Raw genomic sequence first — 18734 nt, 5'->3', positions numbered from 1 at the left:
CAACCTGATAAGAGGGTGGAAAAAAAAATCCATAGCTAACATCATACTCAGTGGAAAAAGACTGAATGCTTCCCCCATAGATTGGGAACCAGACAAGAATGTCTGCTCTTATCACTTCTACTCAGTATTTTATGGAAGATTCTAGTCAGGACAGTTGAGCAAGAAAATTAAAAGACATGATGATTGGAAACAAGAAGCAAAACAATCTGTAGATCACACAATCTTGTATATAGAAAACCCTATGAAATCTACTAAAAACTATAACAATGAATGAGTTCAATATACAAAAATCAATTGTATTTCTATATACGCAATAACTAATCCAAAAATAACATTAAGATTTCATTTACAATAGCACCAACAAGATAAAATATTTAGCAACTGTAGTAAAGGGCTGGACTCCCATTTTTTTTTTTTTTTAATGTTTGACGGCTAACAGCTATCAAGTTTCAAACCGCATGCCCCGTTTTACACTGCCCAGCCCCCTACTGCCCCATATCTGGGAAAGCAGATTAGAAAGCCCAGTACTGCCTCCTTTAGAGCTGGCAGGAAAGTCAAACTACACAAGCCCCTTCCCACTCCCTGACAACAATAAAATAAATTGAGTTAGAATCTTTCCCTTGCTCTCTCAAGTCATTTCACACGTTTGAGAGGCCTGCACTGCTCTCCCCAGTCACGTCAGTTATGTAAGTAATAAACTCCCTCACAAACTGCTTTGTGTATGGCATCATCAGTCTTGACATCCAAACCAAATTTTGGTGGAGGTCTTCCTATCTCTTCAGGGTGACCACAACAGTAGGTAGTATGACCAGGATGCTGAGACAGTGACCATCACCAGGAGCCTTTCTTCGTGTTTTGCTTGCTAGATGACTCTGCTGCCTAATAGGAAGCACACACTGGGGCACCTGGGTGGCTCAGTTGGTTAAGCGTTTGATTCTTGGCTCAGGTCATGATATCAGGGTCGTGAGATTGAGCCCTATGCTGGGCTCCGTGCTGAGTGCAGAATCTGCTTGAGTTTCTCTCTCTCTGCCCCTCCCACTCACATGCTCTCTCAAATAAAAAAATTTTTTTTTAAGGAGAGAAAGAAAGCATGCACTTGGAGCTACTGCTTAATAGCTAGCTCATGCTTTGAGCTATGCTGCTCTGCTCTGCATTAGTGAGTCCTACAGAAAGCCCCTGTCGTAGGTTAATCTGTCCCACATTGGCAGTTTCAATCACTAATGGTTTTTTGGAGACAGGAATGTGATTGGCTAGGGTCCTTAGTGTGCCCTTGGGTCATGGTTCTTAGCCTGTACCTATCTGCAAGTCTTAGAATGCAGTTGTAACTAATGCCAGGCTCAGGGGAAAGATCACCTTTTGCTGTATACAGGTCCCCTGGGTGAGCACTCATGAAAAAGTAGTCATTAAAGGAAGAAACAACACACACAAAAAAAGAGAAAAAGCAGTTATGTGAAGTGGTGAGGTCTGCACTCCTAAAAACAAATGGCTCTGCAGGCCCCATAAACACCTCTGTTGTTGCTGCTGCCTATGCCTCTGTCCCCCAAAAAAATCCTGATCCTTAGGGTTATAGAGAAAAACACCCATGGCATCTCTGCAGCACAGTGAAAGGGGTTCATTCAAATCTTCCTTAAGCCTGGAGTCCTTAAATCCTATAAAGTAACAGTGTCATGGGAGAGGCTTCCAACCTTGGTGATACTGATCTGAAGCTCTCCGGAGGGAATCTGCAACTATAAGTGGAGGAGAGAGAACCCCTAGTAAAAACAACAGGGAAATAAAAGGAATATGGGGGTGGAGGAAGGAGGAAAGAAGCCTGTATTTGGCAGAATAAACAAAAAACTGAAACCAAGGTCTACAGTTGGACTCCATTGGAAATTGAAATTTACTAAAGGAACTTATACCCAAAAGATAAAAGGGCACGGACTTTGTACCTCTATAACATAGCTTCTGAATTCATCTTAACATTCCCTTAAATGTATTAATTGGCAAACCTTTATGATTTTAATCAATACTGTGGCTCAAACCATAGTTATACCTGGGGAATCTCATTAAATTGAGATAATATCTCTGCTATAATACTCTATAATTTTAAGGGAATTACTGAACGAGAAATAAAACATAAATAAGCCCCATCTTAACCACAAGAATTACCATCTTGCCTCAACTTCCAGACTCAGAGCATCCATTGTGGATGGATATCCTATAATGGGATAAATATCCCATAGTGGGCATAAACACTCTGTGATTAATAAATTTAAAGAAAATTAAAGTTTTGACACATAAAAAACTTGGCTTGACAAAATGGGACCCTATAGACCATACCTCCAGTTAAAGCAGCTAATATAACTTGCTATAAATTAAAGTGAGGCCTGCAAGAATCGAAACCCATTATACAAGACCCCTGCTGGTCATTTAACATGAAATCTGGACCATTCTTTGTCCCTCAGTCACGGTTTTTCCTTGGTTTCTGAAGGGACACAACACACCTCTATACAGCAGCTACCCACAGAGTACCTGAACAGTCTTCCCATCCCAAACAATCTTTGTAGGCTAGATCTTACCTGGATCCACCTTTCTCCAGGCACAGGTCTGACATTATAATGATATCTTTCTTTGAGAACATTTATATGACACATTCATTCAGGACATATAAATACAAAGAAAATCATAAAAAAAAGGGATAGGTCAACTGACTAGCACTCTGTGCAAAATCCTGCCACCTTAACAAATTCCTACAAATTATTTTTTTAAAGATTTTATTTATTTATTCATGAGACACACACACACACACACACACACAGAGAGAGAGAGAGACAGAGACAGAGACAGAGACACAGGCAGAGGGAGAAGCAGGCTCCATGCAGGAAGCCCGACGTGGGACTCGATCCCGGGTCTCCAGGATCAGATGCTGGGCTGAAGGCAGGCGCTAAACCACTGAGCCACCCGGGCTGCCCAAATTCCTACAAATTATTTGGTAAACTGTAGGGTACTCTACCCTTGATACTGTCAAGAAATAGCTAGTAATTCTATCAACATCCAAAATCTTAAAAGAAGCCCAAGATCTTTTAAACTCCTTTGGGCTTGGGAGGCAAAATATTCTTCATTATCAAATTTTGCTTTAACCCATTTATGCTGTTACTTGCAAACTGGCTCACCTTTGGTAGGATCCCCTCCAACAAAGGCTCTAGAATCTGTCCAAACTGCAATCAACACATACTTCCATTAGTGCTCTCAGAGCTGATTTCACTGTAGAGGCTTTAGCAACCTCTCTCATGCCTTCTGGAGTTTCTAGACCACCAATAATGGTTACAGGTTGCTCATGGGTTTCTGGTCTAAGAAACTGTCCTCCTAGACCCTGCAATATACAATATTATATTTGCACTTAACCAGTAAGGTTGCACTTACTGGGCACATACTGATCTCTCCTGAAAAGTAAAGCTCTCATCTGCTCTGAACCTGTGACCCTTTACACCAAGGTCCCCAGTAAAAAGTAGCATCCCGCAAACTCAGCATAAGTAGTCTGGCCTTCTTGCCACAGAATGGAAACAAACCTGGGCCCTATGGCACAGCCTACCTGCAGAAGGGGGTGGCCTCTCTGTCCTCGTCCCTTGCCTGATGTGGCAGTGCTAGAGGAGATCACTCTTCTCCTAGACCCACTGGCTACCTGTAGAGCCCTTAGAATCAACTGATGAGCCAAAGCGGGAGTTTGTGCACTTTACAAGTGGGACCATAGCCATCACATATGATAGAGCTTGTCAAGAGCTGCTGTTTTTCATCCCTTAATGAAGATGTTCCTGAAAAGGATGCAACCCAAGGGTCAGCACAATCAGACAAATTTCAAATAGTTATCTAACACTGGATGTTTTCCTCAAAGTCAGTCCCATCTGCACGTTTTTATACTCTTGGGCCATTGTCATTGGCCTGGCAGTCTGGTCCAGCCAGTGGCAGCAACAATTCCATATTCATGGTTGCCTTCTTTAATGTTTAAAAATTTTTTTAAAAAGTTCAAGAATCTTTTAATGCTACAGAGACCCAAAAAATAAAATTAAGGTCACACATGTTTCTATACTCCCTATAGCCACAATACAGGCTCTCACCATGACAGAGTTTTGGACTTTCAAACATTACTGATAGTGAACAAGGCAATCATTTTGCTTCTCAGAATACGTAATGCTCTTGAACAAGGCATTCAATGGAACTTCTACCTTCCTTAACAGACTTAGGCTGCAAGCCTCATAGAGCACTATAATGGCTTATTATACAAGTTCAAATTCAATTAAATATAGTACATTTTAGTCATCAAATATCAGAGCTCTCTGGCTCCTCCCATCTGAGAAAGTTCATAAGTATGGTGCTCCCCTCTTGGCACCCATGGGAAAGTCAGACCACTCAAACACCTCCCTGAGTATGGTACACTCACCGTGCCCCATTCCCTAACCACAAAAAAACTCCAAATGAATCTTTTCTTGCTCTCTTTCAAGCCATTTGGACCTCCTTGGAAGATGTGCTCTGCTCTCCTCAGAAATATGAAATATCTAGGTAATAAAGCTTTTTATATCCTCTTGAGGTATGTTTGTGGCATTATCAATCTCTGCTAGGAAAGAGAAGCAAATGAGGGCTTTTCGTTTCATTGTCTAAGGTACCTATGCAATCATTTCTACTGATAAAGTTTTCATTACAGTTGACCTTTAAACAATAGAGGTTTGAACTGTGTGGGTCCACTTATAGATGTTTTCTTTTTTTCAATAAATACAGAACAGTATTTTAAAAGTATTTTCTATTTCTTATGATTTTTTTAAACATTTTCTTTTTCTCTAGCTTATTCTGCTGTTATAGTACATAAAGACATATACAAAATAGGTGTTAAGAACTATATGTTGGCTTATGGTCACGAGTAAGGCTTCAAGTTAACAGCTATCAGTAGTAAAGGATTTAAGAAGAAAAAAGTTACAGGCAGATTTTAGACTGCACAGGGAGATTGGTGTTCCTAACCCCCACATTGTTCAAGAGTCAACTGTATGTGAGAACGAAGGTTGAGATTTTTGGGTTTTGCTTTGTAGGAGTTTTACTTATACCAGAGTGCTTGAAAGTATAACATGCACTGCTTCTAGACTATAAAGCTATTTCATGAAAAGGCTACTCTGTAATATTTCATTTTGCTTTACCATAAATCCAAATTACTTGAATATTTTCCTAATACTAAATGGAAATTTGAACAAATTTGGGAGTTCATCTATATTTTCAAGGCTACACCAGGAATAAATTTAACGAAGTGTACAACTTTTTCAAATAAAAACTACAAAGCATTATTAAAAGAAATTAGAGAATATACAAACAAGTGAAAAACATTCTATGTTCGTGGATTAGAATACTCACTGTTGTTAAAATGACACTACTCCCCAAATTGATCTACAAATCACTGCAATCCCTATCAAAATTCTAGCTGGCTTCTTTGCAGGAACTGACAAGCTGATCCTAAAATTCATACGGAAATTCAAAAAAAGAAAAAACACAGAGTAGTCCAAATAATCCTGAAACACAAAGTTAGAGAGCTCATACTTCTAATTTTCAAAATTCAGTACAAAGTTACAGTAATCAAGACTGTGTGGTACTAGCATAAGGACAGATACAGCCTAATACAAGAAAATTGAGTTTCCAGAAATTCAGTTTATGGTAAACTGATTTCAATAAGCCTGCCAAGTCCATTCAGTGGGAGAAAGAAATGGTTTGTCAATAAATGGTCCTAGGAAAACTGAGTATACAGATATGTAAGAAGGATGTTAGAGTATGACCTCTTGTCATACTAAAAACATCTCAAAAATGAATTAGAGAATTCAATGTAGATGCTAAACTATAAAACTCTTAGAAGAAAAGATATACCTCATGACCTCAACTTAGGCAATAATTTCTTATATATGGCACAATAAGCATAAGCAACAAAAGAAAAGGAAAACAAAATGAATTTTGATCAAAGTAAAAGCTTTCAAAATTAAAAGCACCATGAGCTATCACCTCATGACTGTTAGAATGGCCATCATCAGAAAGATAAGAGATAAATACTGGTGTGGAAGTGAAGAAAAAGGAACCATTGCACACTGCTGGTGGGTTTGGAATTTGGTACAGCAACTCTGGAAAACACTACGGAGAACTCTCAAAAAATTAACAATTCCACTTCTGGGAATATATCCAAAGGCAAAGAACATAAAGATATCTGCACTCCCATGTTTATAGCAGCATTATTTACAATGGACAAGACATGGAAACAACCTAAGTGCCTATCAATAGATGAATGGATAAAGAAGTTATTTTACACACACACACACACACACACACACACACACACACACAGGAATATTATTCACTCGAGAAAAATGAGAAAATCTGCAACAACATGGGTGGAATTTGAAGGCATTATGCCAAGTGAAATAAGCTAGAGAAAGACAAATATTGTATGATCTCACGTACATGGAGAATCTTAAAATAAAAATGCAATAAAACCCAAAATGAATGCATGGAAAAAGAGATCAGACTTGTAGTTACCAGAAGCAGGAGACTGGGGGAGGGGAAACTGGAGAAAGATGGTCAAAAGATACAAACTTCCAATTATACGATAAATAAGTACTCAGGGTGTAATGTATACCATGATAACTACAGAAGTTGTCAAGGAAGTAAATCCTAAGAGTTCTCATCAGAAGGAGATAATATTTTCCTTTATTTTTCTTTCTTTTGTTTTTATTGTGTCTATGTGAAAAGATGCATGTTAGCTGAACTTCTGTGGCAACTATTTCATAACATATGTAAATCAAACCATCATGTTGTATGCTTCAAAGTTATACAGTGATATACGTCAATTCTCAGTAAAACTGAGAAAAAAATGTGAAAGCTTTTATATTCAAAAGACACTATCAAGAAAGGGGAGGCAATGCAAGAATGGGAGGAAATAGTTATAAAATATATATCTGATGGCTTTCTAGTATCCAAAATATATGAATAACTATATAACTTGACAATGAAAAGAAAAATAATCAATTTTTTTAAAAGTTTTTTATTTATTTATTTATGATAGTCACAGAGAGAGAGAGAGAGAGGCAGAGACACAGGCGGAGGGAAAAGCAGGCTCCATGCACCGGGAGCCTGATGTGGGATTCGATCCCGGGTCTCCAGGATCGTGCCCTGGGCCAAAGGCAGGCGCCAAACCGCTGCGCCACCCAGGGATCTCCAAAATAATCAAATTTTAAAATGAGCCAGGATTTAAGTAGATATTTCTCCAAAGAAAATATGCAGAGTGCCAATAAGCCTATGGCAAGAAGCATAATCTCCTTAGCCATCAGGAAAATGCACATCAAAGCCATAATGAGAAACCACCTCACACCCACGAGAATAACTATAATCAAAAAGACAGACAGGACACCTTGGTAGCTCAGTGGTTGAGCGTCTTGCCTTTGGCTCAGGGCATGATCCCAGGGTCCTGGGATTAAGTCCCACATTGGGCTCCCACAAGGAGCCTGTTTCTCCCTCTGTCTAGCTCTCTGCCTCTCTCTGTGTGTCTCTAATAAATAAATGAATAAAATCTTAAAAAAAAAAAGACAGACATTAACAAGTGTTGTCCAGAATATGGAGAGTGGGACCTTGTATACCAATTATAGGAATGTAAAATGGCGTAGCCACTTTGAAAAACAATCTAGCAGTTCCTCAAAAAGTTAAACATACAGATACCATATGACAGAATAATTCTGCTTCTAGGTATATCCCTACAAAAACTTGCATGTGAATATTCATAGTGGCATTCTGCATACAGACAAAAGGTAGAAAAATGCAAATATACATCGACAAATGAATGGATAACCAAAATGTGAAATGCCAATGCCAATACACTAGAATATTTTTTAGCCATTAAAAGGAATGATGTACTGATACATGCTGCAATATAGATGAACCCTGAAAACATTAATGCAAGTGAAAGCAGCCAGACTCAGAAGGCCACATATTATATGATTCTATTATATGAAATGTCCAGAATAAGCAGATCCATGGAAACAGGAAGATTAGTGGTTGCCAGAGGCTGGGGTTTGGGAAAATGAGGGGTATTTGATACTGGGTATAGGGTTTCTTTCTTTTGGGGGTCATGCAGATGTTCTATTATTTATTTATTTACTTACTTACTTATTTAAAAGATTGTATTTATTTATTCATGAGAGACACAGAGAGAGAGGCAGACACAGGCAGAGGGAGAAGCAGGCTCCATGCAGGCAACCTGATGTGGGACTTGATCCTGGGACTCCAGGAACACACCCTGGGCTAAAGGCAGGCACTAAACCACTTGAGCCACCCAGGTGTCCCCATGCAGATGTTCTAAAATTGATTGTGGTGATGGTTCATAATTCTGTGAATATACTAAAAACCAGTGAACTGTATTCTTTAAAAGGGTGAATTCTATGTGGTATGTGAGTATATATCAATAAAGCTGTTATATCAAAACAAAAGTTAAAAAAAAATAGAAAATTCTTGTCTTTGGTTCAGAAATAGGCTTACACTATGGTAGAGAAATGGCTATTATTCCAATCTCTTCACTGTCAAAAGGCCTGTATCAGATACAGAATTTGGTCTATCATTTTGAGTCCTCCCCCCAAAAAACACAGACAAGTGAATGACACACTTGGCAGAGCAGATCAAAGACCCTTCCAAATGGATGTAACAGTAATGGACAAATTAATTAAAATAACTTCAAAATTAATAAACATCTAAAAAAAATCCCCTCTAGGATTCAATATCCAAATCCTATCCATAGAAGCTGAAGGATACTAACATTTATCAAGGCTTCATATTCTTGCAACATTTTTTTTAAAAAGATAAAAATTCCTGTTTGAGCAACAAAAGATATTTTGCTGCTACTGAATGTTTAAATGATGTGCTGCTCTTTCAAAGTAATACTGTTTTTCTTTTGAAAGGTAAGTCTTTTGAAGAATGCAAATCTTCACATTTCAATGAAAACTGAAGAACTAGATTTGTTCTTACCTTTTTCCTTTTTGCATTGATTCTCCTTTGAGTATATATTTAAATAAATATCTCTGCTTGCAGTATCTCAATCAACTAGAACCATACTATCGTGCTTTTAAGGGTGCAATATTTTATTGATAAAGGTCCATTCTTCATTGTCCAACATACTTGATATCCCAGGCAGTAAAACAGACTTTAAAAAAGTAAATGTACATTAATCCAATTCAATATGCATTCACAGATGCATACCACTGGCACTTCAGGAGGAGGTGCTGTGGGAAATTCAGAAACAAAGAAGTGCTTCCCCAGGTGGGGCTTACAACCTATTGAATCAGAGGTACCCACTAGAAATCACTACAGCCTGAGAGAAAGGAGAGAGCAAGGCCAGAACAGAGGCAGGACCTAATGTTATAGGAATAAAAGAACTAAATGAAGGTAAAATCAAGTAAAATGAATCAGAGTTTTTCTGCAAGGCCTTTTTTCCTTAGAATTTTATGTGGGAAAGATAGGGGTTTTTTTCTGGCATATTTGTATGTCCAGGGAAAGGTATTCTTTGAACTGAACTATTTTTTTTAAACCTTTCTAAGATCTTCCTAGTTGCTTTGATAAACAGGTTGTTCTTTTGCAGACCTTCTGTAGGGAGGTGGTCTGCTTTGCTCAGCTAGCTGAAAAACAATTCCTCTCACCTTGCTCTCAGGACCATGAACAAACAGCAGCTGTTTTTACCAAGCTTCCTTCACATGGGGAAACTGTGAGCAAACTCTTTAGTATGAGGGCCACAACTCCCCCACAGGAGAAAAGAAGGACAAAATTAAACAAAGCAAGGGAACTGACCTGTTTCAGGATTGTACTCAAGATCTGGGTTTGATACAACTGCCCATCAAGGGTATAATCTCAGGCCAGACTTAAACTTTTTGAGCCTCCAAGATGCCTTCCCCTGTGATGATCTTCACCTCCCTCTTGTCCCTACCATTATGGAGTCCCCTCCCACTGACTTGTGTGACTCCGAGAATTCTGAGGGTGTGAAAGACATTGGAAAGACACTGCAGCTTGCTCCTTGGTCTCTTGGGCTGCTCACTTTGGGGGAAGCCCAGCACCACGTGGTAACTCCCAAGAAGCCTTGTATAGAGACCCACATGGGGGGAACTGAGGCTTTCCTGCCAGCAGCTAGCACCAACTTTCCAGCTCTGTGAGTGAGTCATCTTAGAAATGGGTCCTCTGGCCTCCAGCTTTCAGATGACTGCAGATTAGTTAACATCTGACTCTCTGGATTTGGGGGGCAGTTCAGTGGGGCATTCTTTTCACCAGCTCAGTGATGCCTCAGCTCTACATAGGGACAGTCTAAGTTTTAGCTATAAAAGTCCCACATCTTGGGAAACCCCTGAGCACCACCAGGCAAACCAGGAAGGCTGATCACCATAGATTTATAACTCCCACGCTTAAGTAGCAACTTCAACATTTATAGCACAGCCGTGAATCTGGATATAAGTGGAATCCCGGAGTGTGAAGAATGATGAAAACAAGGGAGATATGCCAATGGTAATGATGATATGGAATGAGCTGCCAGCCAAAGGAGAGGGTAAATTCTCTGATGTTGATCTCATCATCTCAGCAAAAACAAATCATTAACACTGGGGAAAAAAAGTTCCAGTGCTGGGGAAACGTATTAGCCACATACAAAGGATTGTAGCTGGACCCTCACCTCCCACCATATGCATAACTTAACTCAAAATGGAAGACCAATCTAAATTTAAGAGACAAAACTATAAAACTCTCAGAAGGAAATACAGACATAAATAAATCTTCATGAACTTGAGTTAGGCAGAGCCTCCTTAGATATAAAAACATAAACAAAAGAAAAAAATTGAGAAACTGGACATTATCAAGGTTTAACCCTTTTTTGATTCAAAGGATTCAATCAAAAGTCAAGAGACACCCACAAAATGGGAGAAAATATTATCAATCATATACATAATAAGGGACTTGTATTAAAAATATACAAAGAACTCTGGAAACTCAACCCAATTTAAAAATGAGCAAAGGATTTGAGTAGACAATTCTCCAAAGAAGATACACGAATAGCTAATATGTGAATTTTCCAACAATCACATAATCACATGTTCAACATCACCTGTCATTAGGGAAATGTAAATCAAGACCGTAATGAGATATATTTCACATCAAGAGGAGAGTTACAATTTAAAAAGCTGATAATAACAAGTGTAGGAGACACTGTAGAGAAAGCAGAATCAAGCACAGAATGGTGGGAATGTAAAGTAGTACAACCAGTTTGGAAAACAGTCTGGCAGTTCCTCACAATGTTCAATATGGAGTTACCTACAATATCTCAGCAATCCTACTCTTAGGTACATTCCAAAAGAAGTAAAGACAAATATCTACACAAAAACTCATGTACAAATGTTTACAGTGACATTATTAATAATAGCCAGAAGTGGCTAAAAGAACCCAAATAGCCATCAGTGATGAATTTACAAATAAATTGTTACATATCCATACAATAAAAGATTATTCAGCAATAAAAAGGAATTGTTATGAACTGAATTATTTCCCCCAAAATGCATATGTTGAAATCCTAATGCTCAGTGTGACTATATTTGGAGATAGGCCTTTAAAGTTAAAACAGATCACAGGGATGGGGCCCTCATCCAATAGAACTGGTGTCCATTGCACAGAGAAAAGACCATTTAAGGACAGAGAGAGGAGGCAGCCATCTGCAAACCAAGAAGAGAGGCCTTCCTAGAAACTAATCCTGCTGACACCTTGGACTTCCAGCCTCCAAAACTGTGAGAAAATAAATTTCTATTGGTTAAGCCCCCCAGTCTGAGATATTCTATTATGACAGTTGAAGCAGACCCATATAAGACTGAAGTACTTATATACACTACAAATTGGATGAACCTTGAAAACATTAAGGCAAGTGAAAGAAACCAGACAACAAAAGGCCACATATTATGGACTCCATTATGTGAAATGTCTAGAATAAACAAATAGACAGGGGACAGAAGAAAGATTAATGGCTGCTGGGGGCTGGGGTTTAGGAAAATTGAGGAGGACTTGATAACTAGTATAAGGTTTCTTTTTAGTAATGAAAATGTTCTAAAACGGATTGTAGTGATGGTTGCACAACTCTGTCAATAGACTTAAAACCACTGAATTTACAATTTAAATGAGTGAATTGTATAGTATGTGAATTATATTGCAATAAACCTGTTACTTAAGTTGTTATTAAGAGAAACACAGAGAAAGAGAGAGAGCATAAGAGCTAGCCAGCTAGTTAACTAGCTTCTGGAAGGGGAAATAAAGAGGCAAAAGACAGAAATTAGGCAACAGGTGGATGACTAGATCAGACCTTCTCAACCAACCTAAAAGAAATGACTAATGTAGAGGTATTTCTAGCAACAGCAAGTAGCAGAGCCCCCTGACATGACCATGAAAGGCCAGGGAATGAAAACTGCCCTGAGGAGAGTAAAACTGAGGAAGTAGGAGAAGGAAGAGAAAGAGAAGAGAGCTGCACTGCCTCTAGCTTCATTCAGTTCTGCTGAGCTCAAGAAACATCCACTGAACATACTCCAGGTGTCAGGCTACCTCTCGCAAAATAAAAATAAGTAACACCTAGTCCCCACTAACATGGGCACAAGACTCATATGCAGAAAATCCCAATGAAATATGCTTTGTGTAGGAGCACAAAGGGGACAAAGTCCTGAACCCAGGCTGGGCTCACCAAGAATGGGCTGTTGGAAGAGGTAAGCTTGAGCCACATCATGAAGAGAGCAAGTTGAGTTAGGTACAGGAAAAGGAGAGAGGGTGTTTCATGAAGGAAGCTTCTGAGCAAGGCAGGGAGAGCCAGATCTGATGGTGGAGAGGGAGGCTGGAGGAACTTGATTGGCATTAAGGTGCTTAGTGCGTGGTTTTTCTCCTGACCAATCCTGAGCAATGGAGAGCCAGTAAAGAATTTTAAAGGAAGGAGAATGGGTTTCATTTGTGGTATAGAGGATGGGTTGGAAATGGGAAAACTGGATATAGGGCCCTCAACTGGGAGGCAGTAAGTAAGGAGAGAAGTCCTGACATTCTGAGAGCAGGAAGGTAGTAGAACGGATATATTCACATTAAAAATCCAGCAGGTCTTGCTGATAGATTTTTGGGGGGGCCATGGGTGAGGGAAAATAATCCCCTTTGTTATAGGAATAAGAAAAGACCTACATACCTGCAAAATCTCAAAGGGAACCACAGGACTGAAGCCATGCCCCACTGAGATCATGTACACCTGAAAATACAATAATCTGTAGGGATTTGAGGAAAATCCTTCTCACTTCAAAAAGAATATAAGCAAGCTTTGGCCAGAAGAGTCTGATGGAAGACTCTCCTACAGATGGGTTGGACAGCTCATTTAACTGGTAGTGAGTGGTGACTCAACTGGCTTTATTTTGTTACACAGGACAGAAAGTGCAACTACTCAAAGATGCTTGGTCTGGGTATGTCACTGTGTTTGGAGTTATGAAGAAATTGGTGGTAAAACAGAACACCATGCTAAATGAGAAATAAATAATCTGCAAAACCAAATGATCCATCCTAGTTATGCAGTGTGTCTTTAATTACGGCCCAAATCTCAAGATTTAATTTCTTATAATAATCTAAAAAACTGGGACTAAGCATTTTTGGATTGTCAGGATAACCAGGATCTGAGTACCTGCATTTGCAGTTGTCTAGATGTTCAATCACTTAAAGTGACCGCATTTAAGAGATTCACAAATATCCAGTGATGTATTTTCTACTGTACTAGCCTAAAACAACCCCTAGGGAGAGTTAACCTATGTGCACACTTGGTGGATGTATAAATGAATCAGAGCCTCTGCATTAAGAAAAGGGATTTGGAAAGGGGTAGGGTCAGGAACAGGCATAAGAGTGCTACAAACAGAAAGCCAATTAGTGGAAGGGACAACTACTGTAAATACAAATGTCATACTTTTGTTGCTGGATAGATCTGCTTACACATAGAAGCTGTTTAAAAAAAGAGGTCAAATACAGGTGACCTTGTACTAACAAATCTTACAGATTTAGAAGAGTTAATTATTTTTAACTGACTCCAAATCTAATGCTACTCAACTGCTGGATTATAAATGTGGATTGATAATGTACTTGGATCCTGTTCCTATTAGTGATTCTCAGGGAAATCAGCAGAGGCTCAAAGCTAATCGAAAGGAACAATATTTTTATGATCAAATGCAGTTGAATCATCTGTCTCTTGATGAAAGTCTTTAGCATTTCAAAATAGAGGGAAAATCAAAGCACTTCCTCTATCTGCTAAGGAAAAAACTCAGAAAATTGTAAGGTGATGACATAACATGTCTTTTCCATGGAGTGCATTTAAAAACACAGTTCTCATAATGCGTTTACAATACTGATAAAACGGATTCATTTTACGACCCTGAACCCTAAGAGGTGCTGGTAATCCACAGTGACTAGATTTAAGGAGACTGCCAGCTCAAGGTGGCAGACAGAACACAGATATGTTGACCTCCCTTTAACCAAAGATGTCTTAAAACGAGTGTAATCCAATTTTAAGACATACAATGAACAATAACAGCCAACATTTATTGAGTTCTTGCTACTAAGCACTTTACATGAGAGACAGAAAAGAGACAGGTACTTACTGAGCCAGATATTTCAACAATTCTGGGACACAGAACACAAATGGAGGCCCCTGGCTGCTGGGCAGAAGAGGAGAGGCACAGCCTGCAGCAGATATGAGAGCAGCGCTGCAGTGGAGGAAGCAGCCTGCTGGCCTCCCAGCCTGGACTGCCAGGGGCACGGGATGCAGATCCCAGGACGGGAGGAGGACAGTGGACACAGAGTGCGGGAGCTGCCGCAGGGGTTTGGGGGGCATGCAGTGGCCAGGACCCAGGTATTCAGCCCCTCCACGACCTGCCAAGCCCCAGAGGAAGAGGAAAATGCCTTCTAAAGAGTTTGAGGAAATGAACTTCCAGTTCATCCAACTCAGTAAGAATGATACAAAGATTTTCGGGAAATCATCCAGCATAAAGCAAACAACACAAATTTTTTTATAAAGGGAAAAATTGTCCCTAAGGATACAGAGAGAATTCAAGCAACAATCTATCTTTTAAGATAGAATTCAAGCAACAATCTATCTTTTAAGAAAGATCTAATTAGCATCCTCAGAGAAATTTGGGAAGATATTACAACAATAAAACAAAGAACAATATGCTACGAGAGCAGCAATCAGAAACCATGAGAGCATTCTTGGAAATTAAAAATACAAGAACAACCCAATAGCAGGGTAAAAAAATAAATCCAGAAAGGTTGCCCAAAATGAAAAAAAAAGGAATATAAGGTAAAAGAAAACAGGTAAGGAAAAGAAGACACGAATAATTCCTCTGGGAGGTCCCCAAACCAAATAGCAGAAAGTGCAGCACAAAAGAGAAAACAGCAGGAGAAATCAACAACATAAGGTGATTGCTCAAAGCTGAAGGGAGACACAGGTCTCCAAACTGACAGTGCTTTGCAAGATAAATCAATCAATCCCTCCTTCCTTCCCTTCCTTTCTCTGTCCCAGTCTCTTCATATGTCTCTGTCTCCCTCCCTCCCTCCCTCTGGTAGACACATGCACACACACATGCACATGTGAGTGCACACACAGAAATTTCTAAAACACCAAGGGCAAGAGAAGATGCTAAAGCTTTCAGAGAGGAAAAACAAATCAGGCCTCCTACAAAAGGGTATTTCTCAGACTGGCATTAGGTTTCTTTTGAGCAATTCTGGAAGTCTTTATATTTTGAAGGAAAATCATTTTCAACCTAGAAAATATTATTTAATCTAGTGAACGCAAACTAAAGATGGTTTCAGAAATGCAAAAACTCTGCTAATTTGCTTTCCTTCAACTGTAAGGAAATTACTGAGGATGTATTCCAGCAAAACAAGCAAGGAAACCAAAGAGGTGGGGCACATGGATCCATCCAAGTTCCAGAAGAACACCATCTAGCTGAGAAGGCCAACAGAGCTGCAGCATTGAAAATCCCAGAGCGGGAGACCAGGAAAAACAGAAAAAGACACTCTGAAATAACAACCTCAGGACACAGTGGGTATCCAGAAAATATTTATTGCATGATTCCTTCTCTCACACTAGTTTAAGATTCTACCTACCCATACCACTCAGTGCTCCCCAACTTCTGAACCTGTACTTTGAAGTCATGTTTTTATATAGTTTTGGATTAAAGAGAAGAATGTATAAAGATGAGGACATACCCCTTGCCATACTATATAAAATCTAGTAAGACAAGGTTTGTGCTAGGAACTCATACAAAATGATAAATCAGACACATGCCTTGAGATTCCATGTCAACCAAGGTCAAAGATAGCAGAAAAATAAAATCTAGATTATGCATCTTCATCTTCACTATCATTTTAAAAAGCAAACAGATAGATCAGGTAATCACAAGGACCATACCCTTTGGCTAAGTCTCATTAGAATCAGTAGAGGATTTTTTGCCTGTAGAGGTAAGCTAGGGCTGGCATACTCCTCCTTGCTTTTTGTTCTTTAATTATTTCCCCTCCCCTAGTCTATTCTGGTGTGAACATTACTCACAGGTCCATCTCAGACCCATCTACTTCTCTCCCTTCCCCACCTACCACCACCTGACATGGGCTACCATTTCTGGTATGGAAGCCTCCTTAAACAGTATGTTTCTATTCCTCTTATCCCACTCCACTCTCTTCCTGTCCCTCAAAACATTTTTCAAATTTCAGTCTAACGGACATTTAAAAAAATGAAATAGGATCATATTCAAGGCACTGGTTAATACTCTTTATGGCACCATCTTGCTTTTAGGATAAAAAACAAATTTCTCAGGCCACCTAGGTGGCTCAGTTGTTAAGTGCTGACTCTTGATTTCCACTCGGGTCATGATCTCAGGGGTGGGAGATCAAGCACTGCATCTGGCTCTATACCCAGTGTAGAATCTTCCTAAGACTCTCTCTCCCTTTGCCCCTCCACCCAATCTCTCTCTTAAAAATAAAATAAAATAAAAATGAAAAACGAAAGGGGCTCCTGGGTGGCTAATTTAGTTAAGCATCTGACTCTTGGTTTCAGCTCAGGTCATGATCTAGAGTCATGGGATCCAGCCCTGCAATGGGTTTTTCGCTCAGCAGGGAGTCTGCTTGAGATTCTCCCTCTCTCTATCTCTCCCTCTTCCCTCCCCTTGCTCCTATGTGCTCTCTTTCTATCCCTCCCTCTCTAATAAATAAATCTTTAGTAAAATAAAAAAAATAAAAATTTTTAAAAAGGCAAGTTCCTTAACACAGCTTGCCATGTCTGCACCAACATCTTTTTTCTCATCTTTCCCTGACACTCTGAATTCCAGCCACACCTATCTTCACATGCACCATTCCCTCTGCCTCAGATATCCTTTTTTTCCACTCCCACTATTGCTGCCACATCCCTCACCCCACACCTCAAATTCTTTACCTCTTCATACCTTACTACATCTGAGAAACTTTATTGGACTGACTCAGGGTTACACTCCCCTCCCGAGTTCGGAGCTCAGGAAACCGCCATCAACAGCATTTGTTCACACTGTATTTTAACTGCTTGTGGGATCTCTTCTATCTTGTTCAGGGTTGTATCCTCAGTGCCTAAAACAAACTGACACACAGTAAGTGCTCAATAAATGTTTATTAAATATGCAAACAGTGTTTGTCCAAATAAAAAGAAAGAACACTTATGCCTGTGACCAACCCAGAGCCAATGAAGTTGACTTTCTGGGTCTGGATGGAAGAAACTAGAATTTTGAATAAATGTCTCCAGGGCATTATTAGGCATGTTCAGTTGCAATGAAAGTCAAAGCTAGTACAGCTTTATTTGCCGGATGAACAATGAAAATACAGCCATTGTCAATATCCTTTTCAATAGTAGGTAGAAATGGTAATGTTGAGAGATATATGAAGATAAACAGCAGAACAAACTGAATGGTTCAAAACAAATGGCTCTTCTCCAGCCTCCAAGATAAATCCCAGAGTCATCCAGTATCATCGAGACACGAAAGGAACTATATTTAGGCCACATTCTCTTTTATTATCTCAGTAATTCATCAGTATGTCTTGGAGGGTTACTTTCACATTTGATATAAACTTTCCTTGGTAGATGCTAGCTATCATTCACATGAAATTAAGTAAAACAATGATAAAAATACTGAAGTGGCACTTAGGTGATATCAACAAACTGTTTGCATTCTTAACACGGGCATCAACACTTTGCCCACTCTGTTCTTCACCTATTCCTCTCCTTTGTCTTGGAAGAATCAATGTCCTACTTCTCTTCCAAGGTTTACTCATAGGCATGAGACCTTGATCTCACTATTTCTGGGTATTTCTAACAGTTATCACCACCTCTGTCCAGCTTCTTTCCATAGCCTTTCCATAGGCCACTCTCCTGCATTTCAAACTAGTTCCAATCTCTTCCACCACACTCTAAAAAAAACAAAACAAAAACCCTCCCTGCTTCCACCTCCAGCTAACACCCATGGTTCTGTTCTCCATCAGCACATTTTTAGAAACAGCAGAGTCTATTCTCATTGCTTCTACTTCCTCCGTTTTCATTCACTTCTCAGCCTGCAAATAGGTGACTGCCACCCCCACATTTTACTAAAATTGCTCATTCAAAACTAGGTCACCAACTGCTTCCTAATATCCAATCCCAACAGCCTCTC

The 18734-nt window shown here is 39.4% G+C and overlaps 1 protein-coding gene across 17 annotated transcripts in view; it reads right to left on the bottom strand.

Moving 5' to 3' along the window:
• Nucleotides 1–18734, bottom strand: part of MTUS2 (microtubule associated scaffold protein 2) — a 575555-nt gene that overhangs the window by 332232 nt on the left and 224589 nt on the right. The window lies entirely within an intron of this gene.

The sequence above is a fragment of the Vulpes vulpes genome, chromosome 9 (genome assembly GCF_048418805.1).
Source record: "Vulpes vulpes isolate BD-2025 chromosome 9, VulVul3, whole genome shotgun sequence".
Taxonomy (NCBI): domain Eukaryota; kingdom Metazoa; phylum Chordata; class Mammalia; order Carnivora; family Canidae; genus Vulpes; species Vulpes vulpes.
Note: the sequence above shows the minus strand (reverse complement) of the source record. Positions and strands in the feature narration are given on the sequence as shown.